Source organism: Patagioenas fasciata, chromosome 6, assembly GCF_037038585.1.
Source record: "Patagioenas fasciata isolate bPatFas1 chromosome 6, bPatFas1.hap1, whole genome shotgun sequence".
Classification (NCBI taxonomy): Eukaryota; Metazoa; Chordata; class Aves; order Columbiformes; family Columbidae; genus Patagioenas; species Patagioenas fasciata.
Window position 1 is genome coordinate 32,646,561 of NC_092525.1, and position 12,712 is coordinate 32,659,272.

A 12,712-nucleotide genomic window follows, 5' to 3' on the forward strand; every position below is an offset into this window, starting at 1 on the left:
CAACCTCTTGCCAACCAACTAACACTTCTCCAAGCATCTGAACAACTTGTTGCAGGAAAAATGCTTCCACAATCAGCAGGATGCAGAAAATGCTTCCCAAGAGTTCGTCAAATCTCGAAGGAAGAATTTTTACACGAATAAATAAACTTATTTCTCATTGGCAAAACTGTGTTGATTGTAATGGTTCCTATTTTGATTGATGAAGATGTGCTTGAGCCTTGTTATGATTATTTAAAATTCACGGTCCGAAACAACAATTATTTTTGCACCAACCTAATATTTGTACACAGACCAGCGCACTCAGGGCAATGATGGGTGCTTGGTTTAAAAGAATCACCCTCCACCTGATGGAAAGGGCTGACGACAGTGGCCGGGATGTGCCCTGCTCCTGCCTCCCCGTGCCTTCGGGTACCGCAGTAACAACAGAAAGTGTTTAATCATCGCCCGCTCACCAGTGTTGTGCTGCAGCATGTGAGGGAATGTGGTTGGGGTCCGTTTCACTGATGTGTTTCAAAAGGAGCAGCATGAAACCTGAATTACTGCCAACATTTCTAGGTGTCCTATGAGCCACCTACCCCACAGCTTTTCCTGCAGGAGGAGTAGTTCTTCCCCCTTGCAAAGCAGCTCACCACAACAGACTACCTTCCTATATTGCCCCAAACCCAGGGGTGAGGAGGGACTTGGCTGTGGTTTCTGCAAACGCATTGTTTTGGGCACTTTGTCTGCTCCTTTTCTGTTAAAAAAATCAAAACGATGCTTGCAAAGCGGCTCTTTTCCCCACCACTTTGCCACCTGCGTTGTCAGAGGACCTAAAAATCAAAAATAAAGTAATCAGTTATTTTAAGCCAAAGCTTGAAAGGGTATTAATTCAATGGGATAAACTGCAGTTAAGAAACTTTTATCAAGCAAGCTGGGTTAGGTGGTTAAAAGAAAGAAAGAAAGGAAGGAAAAAAAAACCCAAAACACCAACTACAAAACATACAGTCGGTAGCAGTTTATGTGTCAAGAAAACTGAGAGAAATTTTGACACTCTGATGTCTAGCAGATAGCACTTAAATCATTTTTCTCCAAACTTCAGTCATAAAACTTCAAAGAGTTTTAGCCATAATACAAATTTTTAGACTAAGAAGCGGTGTTTGAAGTTATTTTATAGGATTTTGCTGTAAGGGCTCCAATTGATTTGTAGTAAGATAAAAGAAGAAAACTTTATTTTCGAAGCTTTGTCGGAAAAAGCTTAGCTTCCATTGGCTGTTTTGCCAATATGCCTTGAGGGGATGATGATGTCGACATGGATATTATATGCCTATACGAATTGAACTGAGTTTACACCTCCTGCTGTTTGTGTTATGGTTAAAATCTGTCACAAAACTGGCAGTGATTTATTAAATGTTTAATGAAGTAAGACAAAAACTTCACGAACTACAAACAGAAAAGTAGAACATCACATTAAAGTATAATAATATAGGTTACTTTCCTGATGTTTTTTATATTTCTTTCGCTAAAAAATGTGAAAAACACAATTAGGAATCAAGGCAGTATCAAAAGATTATGGGGTGTCACAGCTCAGTCTACCAAAGGTGCTGCCTCTCTTGTTCACTGTTTTATTTCTAAACAGAGGAATGGAAAAGAAAAAAAAAAAAAAAAAAGAAATAGTATGTATGCTCACCAAAAAAAAGAAAAAAAGGAGGGAAAAAAAAAGAAGAACAACCCAAAGAAAACCCGAGGCCGGCATTGTAGAGTTTCAAGTCTCAGCCACAAAAATTTTCTCTCTTAAGTTTTCAGAGGAGCAATATCAAATGTAACTGAATGTTTTCTCACAATTACAGCATGTCCCAGTCAGAAGAAAATTTTGCTTTGTACTGAATGTTTAAATAATGTTTTTCTAATACACCATTTTAAATTTTATCTAATTAATTGGAATTATTATCTATGTTAAAAATTAATTCCTGAATGCAAATCTCGAATTTTTTTTCCAATAGATTTCAGACATTATTATTACTCCTGACACAGCTTTATGTTTTCTACATTATAATGAAAGACAATATTTGTATAAGCCTTGTCTGCTGATGTATGTGACTATTAAAGCTGAGCAAGTGTACTCCTACACTCTTTCGCAGAGGTTATTTACATTTCCTTATACAACAGAGAGTCTATATTTTAGGTTTAATTATTTTTCATTTTAAAATGTAATTCCTCTTGTTTGACTTGCCTGATTATCTATGTTCATCCTGAGCTAAAAATTCATTAAACACGGCGGGACGGGGGGGGGGGTTAAGATTGCAAACCCACGTTTATTCTGTTATTTAACTCAAAGGACATCAGCCATTGATATATCCGTATCAACACGCTAATTCCCTGTGTGATTTGGGGGGGACTTTGCCGGCGCTGTTGTGCCCCCCTGAGCAGCTATAGCCCGGTCTGCTCCTCAGGCTCCCTCCTCCTGGTTCTCCCTTTTGCTCAGCGACAGTTTCAAATCCACCCTGTTCTTTCCCCAGGAAGCCAGCCGAGCAGCTGGAAGCAGCAGTTGTCTCCAAGTCACCTCGCAAAGTGCTTGTCCTGCTCTGCTCTGGCTCCACGCTCGCAGACACCCAGGGGACCGGTGTAACCTCCCAGCTCAGAGACACCTGCCTTACATTTCTGTTTAGCAATGGTGCGAACATTAATTTGTTAAATAAAGAAGGTTTTTCACACAGCATGGTTAGGCACAACAGCCAATGTCACTGCCAGACCCCTCCTCCTCCTCCATAAATGACTTTTTTTTTGCCTTCCCACCATCTTCGCAGCAGCCCAGGGTTCAGCTCCATTTGCAGGGATTTGGGCTCTGCTGCGGTACTGAAGGTTTGTGGTTTTAAACTGCATTTTTGTCTCCTTTCGGATATTGGTAAATCAAATTAACTGCAATAAACCCAGAAAGTTCCCCTTAAAAAAAAACAAACAACCAAACAAAACACCCCCCCACCACCACCCAAAATACTCCCCCCCCCAACCCAATAAACCAAAACATAATAAGGAAATGTTTAATTCTTCTGCTGCTTTTCCCCCATTTTGCCGGGTGAAGGGCTGGGTGGCAGTTTGCCTACAAGTGCTCAACAGCCCAAGGGCTGTCACAGAGGAGAACCATGTTCTGAGCTGCTATCAGGTAAGGTTAGAAGTTGGAAGAAAAGCGAGTAGCTGATCGTTTTTACCCTCACTACTGGATGTCACTGCCTATGGCCAGGGCAGAAAGCTTCAAGGGTGCCATAATGCAACACGCCAAAAAAATGGCAAATGACATTGGAGAGATCCTTAATCCCCGGCCTTATATAAACTAATCTACTGGGGCTTTGAAACAGGTTTATTCTTTCAGCTAGTTTTTAATCAAGCGGGTCTCATATTCCCTGTAATATATAAACTATCATACAATAACTCATATTTCTTTTTTTTTTTTTTTGCTTAAAGGGCAAGACATAAATACTAGCTGCATATTTTTTACTATCAGGTCTGATTTTTTTTTTTTTCAGCCAGATAGGTATTGTCAGAGGGTTTCCAGCACACAGAACAAGTCCATGGCAACTGGCTCCAGGTGACTATATAAACTCTCACTTTTTTTCACCCACAGTGTTTGTGTAATATGAACATCGTTTGTCTCCCCATTTCCAGTTCTGTATTTCTGGGAAACAGGCTTCATGATGGCTACACCTCTCTCTCTCTCTTTCAATCTGGGACTCTCCTTCAGAGGCACTGGAAAGAAGTGCAGCATTTTAGACTTTATATCTAAAATGGATTTTTAAAGGTATTGATAAAGGCTTCCTCTGCTTCTCCCAGCATTTTAAAAAATACACGTTTCTTGATCATAAAAGACATGACTATGAAAAAGGATTTATGGACCCCTTCAGGTCCTGGCAGAGATCTGGAGAAGCTCATGCCAGCTTCATGTTTCTGAACTACTGGGCTGGCCCAGTTTGTAACCCAGGACACACGCAGACTATGAGAGAAAATAAAAACTACAATTTGTCTTCAGCCTCCTGGAAATTAATACAGAGAGCCTTGTGTCCTGTCATGTAAAAAAAAGAAAAAAAAAAAATGACACCTGCTTCTATTAAAAATGTATGTCCTTGAAAAGGGAAAAGCTTGATCCCGCGGCAGGTAGCTCTGTGTAGCTAAAACCTTCACCAAAGCCTGTTCTTACCGCAGGGCTCCGTCTGTACCCGTGCAGTGCCGCATGCCCTGGAACACGGGCTTGAAATCGGGCTGTGCAGGATCTCTGTAATTGTTTCTTCGCAGACGAACCGGCGCGCCGCACCCCTCGGGGCAGCTGCTCCCGCCGCGGCCGCACGGACCGGGGCCGGCGCTACGGAGCTCGCCGGCCCCCACCGCCAGGCTGCCCCGGCAAACGCAGCGGCCCTTCCCTCCGGTTCAATCCATGGGACATCTAGCGGTGGGTTCCCAAACAGCAGCGGGGACTCGCACCCCTCGGCCGCGGCGGGACTCCCGGGCTGGGGTAGCGCTGCATGCCCGCTCAGGGGATTCGGCCCTGGAATCTGCCGGCTGGATTCCTCGGGCGTTGCTCTTCTCCACCTCACATGCATCTGGCGCTTGGCTCTACAGGAGAGCTACCAAAAATGCAATAGGCCCTGGCACTGATACAGACTCGGAAATTACTGCGAATGAAGACATGCAGCCTGTTGTTCAGGTCCTTGTTAGGTGGAAAATAATGTCAGGAACATTTGAAAGAACATTAAATATATATGTGATGTAAAAAACAAGGTTATTAGGGGACTTGGTCTTTAACCTGGGCATTTTATTTAGGGGGATTTGTTTGGAGTGCAGCTATTTTACCGGGTTTTGTTTTTTTGTTTTTTTTTGGTTTTTTTTTATGGAAAGCATGTTCCACCACTAATGTACGTGGGGAACCACAAACACTTTGATAGTATCCTACCTGGACTATTAATGACATCAGTCCCCCTGTTTTATTCTATACTTCATATATTTATTTTTAAGAAATGTAAAATTCTAAGAGGACAGGCGACATCACAGCCTTCTTACCCATGTAACTTTGTAGAAATCTCCAACGGCAGTACATTTACCTAGTCTGTTCTGCAGGGGGGACCTCCACTGCTGTGGCCTACACTTCTTGTGTACCGCAAATTCCTGATCACTCTGGGGTTCAGATGCACAAGGTATAGAGCCGCAGCCTGTCTTTATAAAATAACAACAAACTGATCCAGCAGCATTCAGCTTGCCTCAAAATTTAGTTCCCCAAAGAGCTCCTGGTTATTGGAATGGATTTCAGAAATCTACAGAGTTGTACTTCTCCTCTTGACTTTTGTATAATTACATACATGAGTCCTGTGATGAGTCCATTAGCAGGTTAACGAGGCAGTAATGAGTAAAATGCCAAAGGTTATAATAGATTTGTTTCAGCATGAAATGAAGCTGAGTGTTAAAATGTGATCTCTCCATGCCAGGATACCTGAGTGCACCATGTTAATTATCGCTAAGAGCTGGCCTGCGTCTCCCGATTAACAAACAGACAATTCCTTCAACAGAACAGCTTCCTCCCGGAGGTGTCAGGGTGTGTTGGGTGCATGTGGCCCCTGAAAACTGCCCAAGGCTTGGCTCAGCCAAGGCAGACCTGGAGGAAGACCCGGCTGGGCTGCAGGCTCCCAGAGCTGACTCCTCTGAAAGGGATGCTGACTTGGGAAGAAACGCATCCTGTATGTTTTAAATTAAAAGATTCAGAGTACTCTTTCCTTCAGGGAAACTGTAGGACATTTACTGGGAAAGAGTGTAGCCATGTGATTTCTCTAAGTGGTTTTCATAGAACCATAGAAACCATCCTTTTTGCCTGTTACGAGTCACACCTCTGTGTGGTATCACGCCACATCCTTGTGGGGGGACTACTGAAGAAATCACTGGGTGATGTTTCTGACAGGGACACTCCCCTTCCTGGGAAGAAGTAGAAGGGCTTGAAAACACATGATGTGGCTTCCCAGCCTCAGATCTACAGCAGAGGCACTAATCCTGCATGGAGGCTGGTGTCTGCAGGCTTTGCTTGGGAACCCTCTGCTATGAGCTGCCTGGCTGTCACTGCACCCTGCTCTGCAGAGCACTGGCTTTGGCACAGGTACCTGCTCTCCTGTACTAGCACCACCCTCAAGGCCCCTCGCTGCTGGTTGGAGGTTAAAAGGTAGAAGCTCCTTGCCTGAGCCACATGTGGAAAGGTGCATCCTTTTTCCCCCCATCAGTGATGGCAAACTGTTTGCACTTGGGAAGGTTTGGACTAGCACAAGAAAATAGGGTTAAAAAAAACCAAAACACAAACAATTAGCATCCACCACCAAAAAGATTTGCCCTACCTCAAACGCTGTTACCGCATCTGCATACTGTATATTACTGTTACACTGTAAGCTGAAATACTTACATTTGCATCCTTCCTCCCGCCCCTGCTGGAAAAGCCTCCTGAGCCTCCTGTGAACTGAGGGAGAACTGGCAAAGGCAACCACCAGTTTCAAAACTATGCAAAAATGATGTTTCTGTGCTGGATCCCTATGACCCTTCTACCTCTGCCCTGGTGGTGCTCAGAGCCAGCACACTCTGTGCTGGCCCACAGCACAGCACCCCTTCACAGCTACCAGGGCACATACATACACCCCAAAATGAGTCATGGAGACTCCAGCACTTTTATTAAACTTCAGTTAGTGCAATAATACAGTAGGGTTCATTTTTCTGCACTAATAGATATTGAAAACAAATTCTGAAACCTCAAATGCTTTCACAATACACAACCATCTGTTTCCAGCCAGCTGTAGTTACAATCCCGGTAACAATGTCAGAGCCACAGGCAGAGAATATTGACCAATAATTTAAGTCAATATACATGACATCAACGAAGGTATTGCATAGATTTTTTTTTTTTTTTTCAAGGAAGCAAAAAATTCACAATTTGAAGGGTTCTGTTTAATCTTGTGCTTGCTCTGAATTCAGAAACTCAGGGGAACCAGTTTGAAATGCCATAATTTGTAATATATTTTATGGTGCTTCAAGAACTTACATAAGAAGATGCATGTTTCTATGAGAAGTGCTTTGTTCCTCCTGTAGGCTTTTATCTGGCTAAATCTGTTCAATATATAACTTACATATAAACTTCAAAGTTGATCTTGCAGTGTTTGTTGCCCAACAACAGCTGATGCTCAAGTATCTTCTCTTAAATACATTGTTCTGTTCCCTGTGTAGCACAATACACAACCAAAAGGGGTTTGTAACTCATCTTCTTAACATTAATAAATTTGTGTATAATTCATTTACCTATTTGTCATTTACCTGTTTCAGACAAGTCATGTTTAAAATAATGATTTGTGTACAACTTTCCTGCTCATGAAATCCAGCTGGAGCCACTGGCATTTTGGGAGCTACAAAGTCTAAGACTCCATTTCTCCCCTTTTACTGGCCAGCTCCTTGTTCACTGTCTCCACAAGCTGTTGGTCCTGCACTGCATTTCAGAGGTAAAATTAATCTCATATCAACAGCTCATTCGTACCAACCCAGAGCATCCATGCCACCAGTTGCCAGCACTTGTTCCTGCACCTTTGTGAAAGAACTGTCCCATTCAGCCATCGCTGCCTTTGGTGTCCCTCCACGGTCAATAGGAATAGACAGATGTCTCAAGGCAGCTCCTCCAGGAACCGGCCACGGGCCTGTTGGGAAGAGCACACCAGTAGCAGCGCATGGCAGGTCCAGTGCTGTGTGTTCCAGGTAGGCTGCAGTTTAACTGCAAAGCTGGGTACGGCACAAAGGAACATGTGGCACAAGTGCCAGCTCTGTGACGGTACTGTGAGTCTGATGCAGCGTGTTATCTTGGCTGCATGCAGGCAGCTGGAGTGCCCAGGACTTCCTAAAGACCAGAAGGGGTGAAAGTCCCACCAGGACAGGTAGAAGGAACCTGGAGGGGCTTCTCTGTCTCTATTACTAGTTTAGACCAAGTACTCAATTGCCCCTGTTGTCATGAGCACACAAATGCATTACAAGTGTGAGAGCTTGCAGAGAGTCAGCTCCCCTGCAGTAACTGCCTGCATCTGTGCACTTACCCCTCCGTAATTGCAAAGCACCTTACTCCTCAGAGAAAGGTAACCTTGCATTTACCGCAGTAAGAACTTGCACACATGCAGTTACTGCCAATGCACTGTAAAATTATCCCGTAGCTGTCTCATGGCATCTTATTCAGGTGGCCATACCTTTAATCTCGGTGTCTCCTGCCTCCCAGTTTTGCTAATACACTGCCTCTTCTGCCTGCCACAGTTCACTGAGGCTGTGTACAGGTGTTAGATCCACCCGCACGAACAGCCTGAGGCTTCAGTCTTATCAAGTATAGAAAAACCTGATCCCTGTCTGTGCAATCCTCCACTCTAAATTCCTGCTGGCAGTCACCTGCTCTCTTAACTTCCAGTTACAGGTCTGAGCTAAAGCCCGCTGAGGCTGTGGGAGCCCTTCCATTGATTTCCACGAGCTCTGGATCACTATTCCCTCTCAGCCACATATGTAGACAAATATCTGAACACCTTCACCCAAGTTGTTCAGATAATCAGAGTGCTGTTGCATTTATATATGCCTTGAAAAAGAAGACATTTAGAGAAATTATTTATTCTCTCTCAGGATTAAAAACAAGCTACCCCCTTCTATGTGATTGGAAGGGGCTCAGAAGACATCTCTTTACCAGTTTCCTACTGGTAACATCACCTCCACAGCAATAACTAAATCACCTTCACATTCCTCTCGGTGAAGCCATTAAGCCTAGAAACATGCTGGTTTTGGCAATACAGAAATCAAAGTGGTAGCACAGCAGAGAAGATCTGTGTTAAAGAATAAAAATCCACAGGCTGCTTCAAATATCAACAAGGAACCCTGAAATTTTCTATCAATTTCTTTTCATGGCCTTGTGACATTTTCAACTAAAAACTATATTGCTTAACATCAAGGCACTTTGAGAGAGCTTCAGTTGGAAAAGGTAATTTTTGAGTGAGACTCAGCAGAAAAAGGTAATTTTTCAGAGAGGTTCACTGGAAAAAGGTAATTTCAGAACCAATTGCTGCATTCTTTTGCTGTTATTTTGTCTTTTTTCTAAGTAGCCCTAATGTCATTCATGGGCACACCATGTCAATACATCAGTACTGGCTAAGTCGTTTGTGCAAAGTAAGTTTACAGAAACTGTAGCTTTAGGCTATGTTATTCCAGGACTGTGAAGATCAAATAATGCAATTTCACTTGGAAGTTTCATCAATTTTGCATCAATGTTGATGCCAGAGCAGGAGACCTGCTCACAGAATCATAATTTCATCCTGCTAAAACTTTTGTTTGTGATAGAGAATCTAATTTCATATGATGATAGGTTATGCAGTAATACCATGTATCCTTAATCTCAGTCTACCAGAGCCATATTGCTTTGCTGCAAATTGAGGCAAAGGTAGAGAGGAATTTTTAATAGCCGATCTAAACTACTTCAATTTATACTGTTTTGGGATATGAAGGGCAAAAAACTCAGTTTTCGAATGTAGGTGTTATTATGTGTTATTTGTACAAGTGGAAGAACAAGAACAACAAAAAGCGCAGTGCTTTCATCTGCTTATTTTCTGAAAGCTTTGGAAAGGGAGTAATGTCTTTCAGCTTTAATGGCTTGAAACAAAAATCCCTGAAAATTATTATGTCTCCCATGCACGTGTCCTTTGACTGTAGCTCTATAGAGAAATGAAATAACTCTTGCAATGTGAGACGCAAAAGTTGCAGTGTGCAAGAAGAAACATGACAAAGACTCACATTTTTAAGTAAAATAGCAAGAACAATGGTCAAAGGATGAATTCCATCCTTTCAGTTATGCCTGCCTATATGTTGAATATCAGATTTTCATTCATTTCTTCGTTTCTATCTAAATAAAAAGCCTATTCAGAAGAGTGTATTCAGTGTTCAGCATGTGCACTGGGCATTGCATTGTGGGGGTCCTGCACACAGCATCCACCTCGGGCACCTCTGCAGGGAGATTTGCCACGGTAGGAACATGCTAACCCAGAAGCCAAACTCCCCAAAGTTCTGCACTGGCTGCCTGCAGAAACAGGAGCAGGTGCGTCGCTCAGCTCTGCAGCCACACGCAAGGGAGTAAACCAGACACTTGTTGGTGAGGAGCTTTTCAGAACTGGGATGAGAGGGATAAATCCATTCCGAAGTCTCATACATCATTTAGAGATTATTGGTTCTGTATCTCCCACTATTTAGGTTCATCTACAGCCATCACAGTGGTTTCCTGGAAGCACACAAACATCGGCTTTCTTACACTGGGAGCTGCCAGGATACAGTATTGTAGTAGTTCAAACCCATTTTTGGAAGTTCAGTCTAGCTAAAGGCCATATTCATGAAAAAGTTATGTAGCATTTATAGATTTCTTTTTGAAAACTACTCAGAAACGTGTGGATGAACTTTTCAAAGTAAAGTATACGCTTTTCCAATCCATTACACTTCTTTTTTCCCCTGAGCACTAGTAGCTACCTTTCTGCCATGCTCCCACGAATACACAGGGCAAAAGGGGAGCAGGAATCATCTCAAAATCTATTCCCTCCTTTAAACACACGAGCAGTTGTACAATTATTAAAAACAAACCTTCTGAAAAGACCAATCCACAGTGCAGCTGGCACAGGCTGCTGCAGCTCGTGCTCTGGGTGCTCACGTACCCAAGGATGGTGCAGCTCTTCCCCTTGGTAAGAGAAACATGTCCCCAGTGTGACCCGCATGGTCCTGTCACCACACATACCCCACCAAAAGTGGTCAGAACTCATGACTAAAAGAGGCAGAGGAGCACAAAGGTCTCAGCTGGTGCTCAGGCAGAGGCACACCTCTCTGGTAGGCACACATGGAGGCAGAAAGGCTTCAGTCTATATGTTAACTGTTTTCAGTGGCATTTTCTGTCATCAGGCTCATTCCTTTCTGTGTGAACAGCTGTAACACTGGGGTTCTCAGCACACAGTGTCTTCCTTCTACCTTCACTGCCACTGTCCTCACATCAGGGCTTCAAGGGAAGGATTGGGATTGCTCAGTTCTTCCAGGGCAGTTTAGATGTCTAAGCAGGTTGTGCTCTTCTTTTCCCAGCTGTTGATTGATTCAGATTACACACCTTTCTAACTTATTTTTAATTTGAAGGATGAATATGCCGCAGATCAGAAGAAAAAAAGTCAAACTAATCATCCCAAGTAGAATTTAAAAACGCCCATTCAGAGTTTCAAGTGAGATGGTAACTTCACGTCAAAAAATATGATTTAAGATGTGGGATATGAGACAGAATATTTGGCCTTAAGAGGTAGGAACATCCTGTGAATTGCTGCTGTTAACACCGATGAGCATGGTGGGGGAACAGCCTGCCCAGGGTCCACCCTCAATAAACTCCACCACTAACATGGTTTTATTAACAGTCTGATGCAGAGCATGGAGAGGTGCCACCGGATGTGGAGCATCCCTATGGCTCCTGCGGCTCTCCATCTCCACACCCCTTGGAAAGGACAACTTTTGCACAGAAACCTTTTGCCGTGAAGCTAAATTTCCAGTGAGGGGAAGAGGGGCAAGGGTCTCTCTTATGGTTTGGCAGAGCTAAGAAGGATGAGTTCTCTGTGTGGTGGGAGCAGTGCTTGCTAAGCCTTTGGCTGGAGAAGCTGCCTGACCTTCCACTGCTGCCCCAGCCTGCCTGGGCTGGGGTTGTGCCGTGTGTCTGGGCGGCTGCCAGTCTGTCCACAGCCCGTCCTGCTCACCAGTCATGCGGCGGAGAGAACGGGCACTGGGAGGATTATCGATTAGCGAGGGAGGGCAAAAGTCTGCAGCACAGACTTAAGGCATTTTATTCTTGCTTTATGGTTTCTTTTTATCTCCTCTTTCTCATGTGGCTGGCTGGGCTCCCTTTATTCTGCAGCCGTGGTGCTGAATGCTGATGACAATGTGGCATTCATTTTAGGGACAGTACATGCAGGCTGCAAGCATCTGACCTTTAGGAGGGAAAACGAGTGGATACTGTGGTTTTATGGCTGAAAGATAATGATGCTTTACCTCTTGACACTTGAGTAAGGGATGTCGATATACATCTAGTCCTAATGTATATGTCTGAGCAGCAGAAAGCAGAAGGTGTCCAAGGGAGCCATAGTACATGTAATTGATAGATCCTTTGTGTCATAATGTTGCCCTATTTTAATGAGTTTTTCCTCAAATCCTAATGCTAGTTCTAGGCTGCTGATAATTTGATATACTCCATCTCTGATGTGATATTATAAATATAATTCAAAGATGGGCTGATCCTGAGACCAAAACTTTAGGTATTAGTGAAAAGCGCATATTAAGAATAGCTGCTAAAAGTTTCTCCAAACTCACCAGCACTGGAGATCCTTGTCTCTTGGGTGGCAGTAAGAGTCCTGGCAGCTTGGTTGCTCCCCAGAACGCGCCATGTTGAATTACACAACAGGTTTCACACCATCTCAGTAGTAAGCCAGCCTCCAGGGATCTCACCTATGAATATATTCCAAATCAACATAAACAAGCAAAAACAAAGACCAAGACTTTCAAGACTGGGCCTGCTTAGGTCAGTCTTTAGACTTGGACAGCCATTAACAGAGAACACGGCAACATCAGTGTGCCCACAAAGGCTGATTTTCCAGAAGTGGTAAGCATGCAGACATGGACACATTCAAACAATCGCTTTCAAAATCTTTAA

The 12,712-nt window shown here is 43.4% G+C and overlaps 1 long non-coding RNA gene across 1 annotated transcript; it reads right to left on the minus strand.

The window, feature by feature from the left end:
- Nucleotides 1-739: 739 nt before the first annotated feature.
- On the minus strand, nt 740-12,455 carry LOC139828227 (uncharacterized). Its single transcript, XR_011739603.1, has 2 exons — nt 12,373-12,455; nt 740-809 (listed from the first exon to the last, which is right to left on the minus strand). It is a non-coding gene; the product is annotated as an uncharacterized lncRNA (long non-coding RNA).
- Nucleotides 12,456-12,712: the final 257 nt, after the last annotated feature.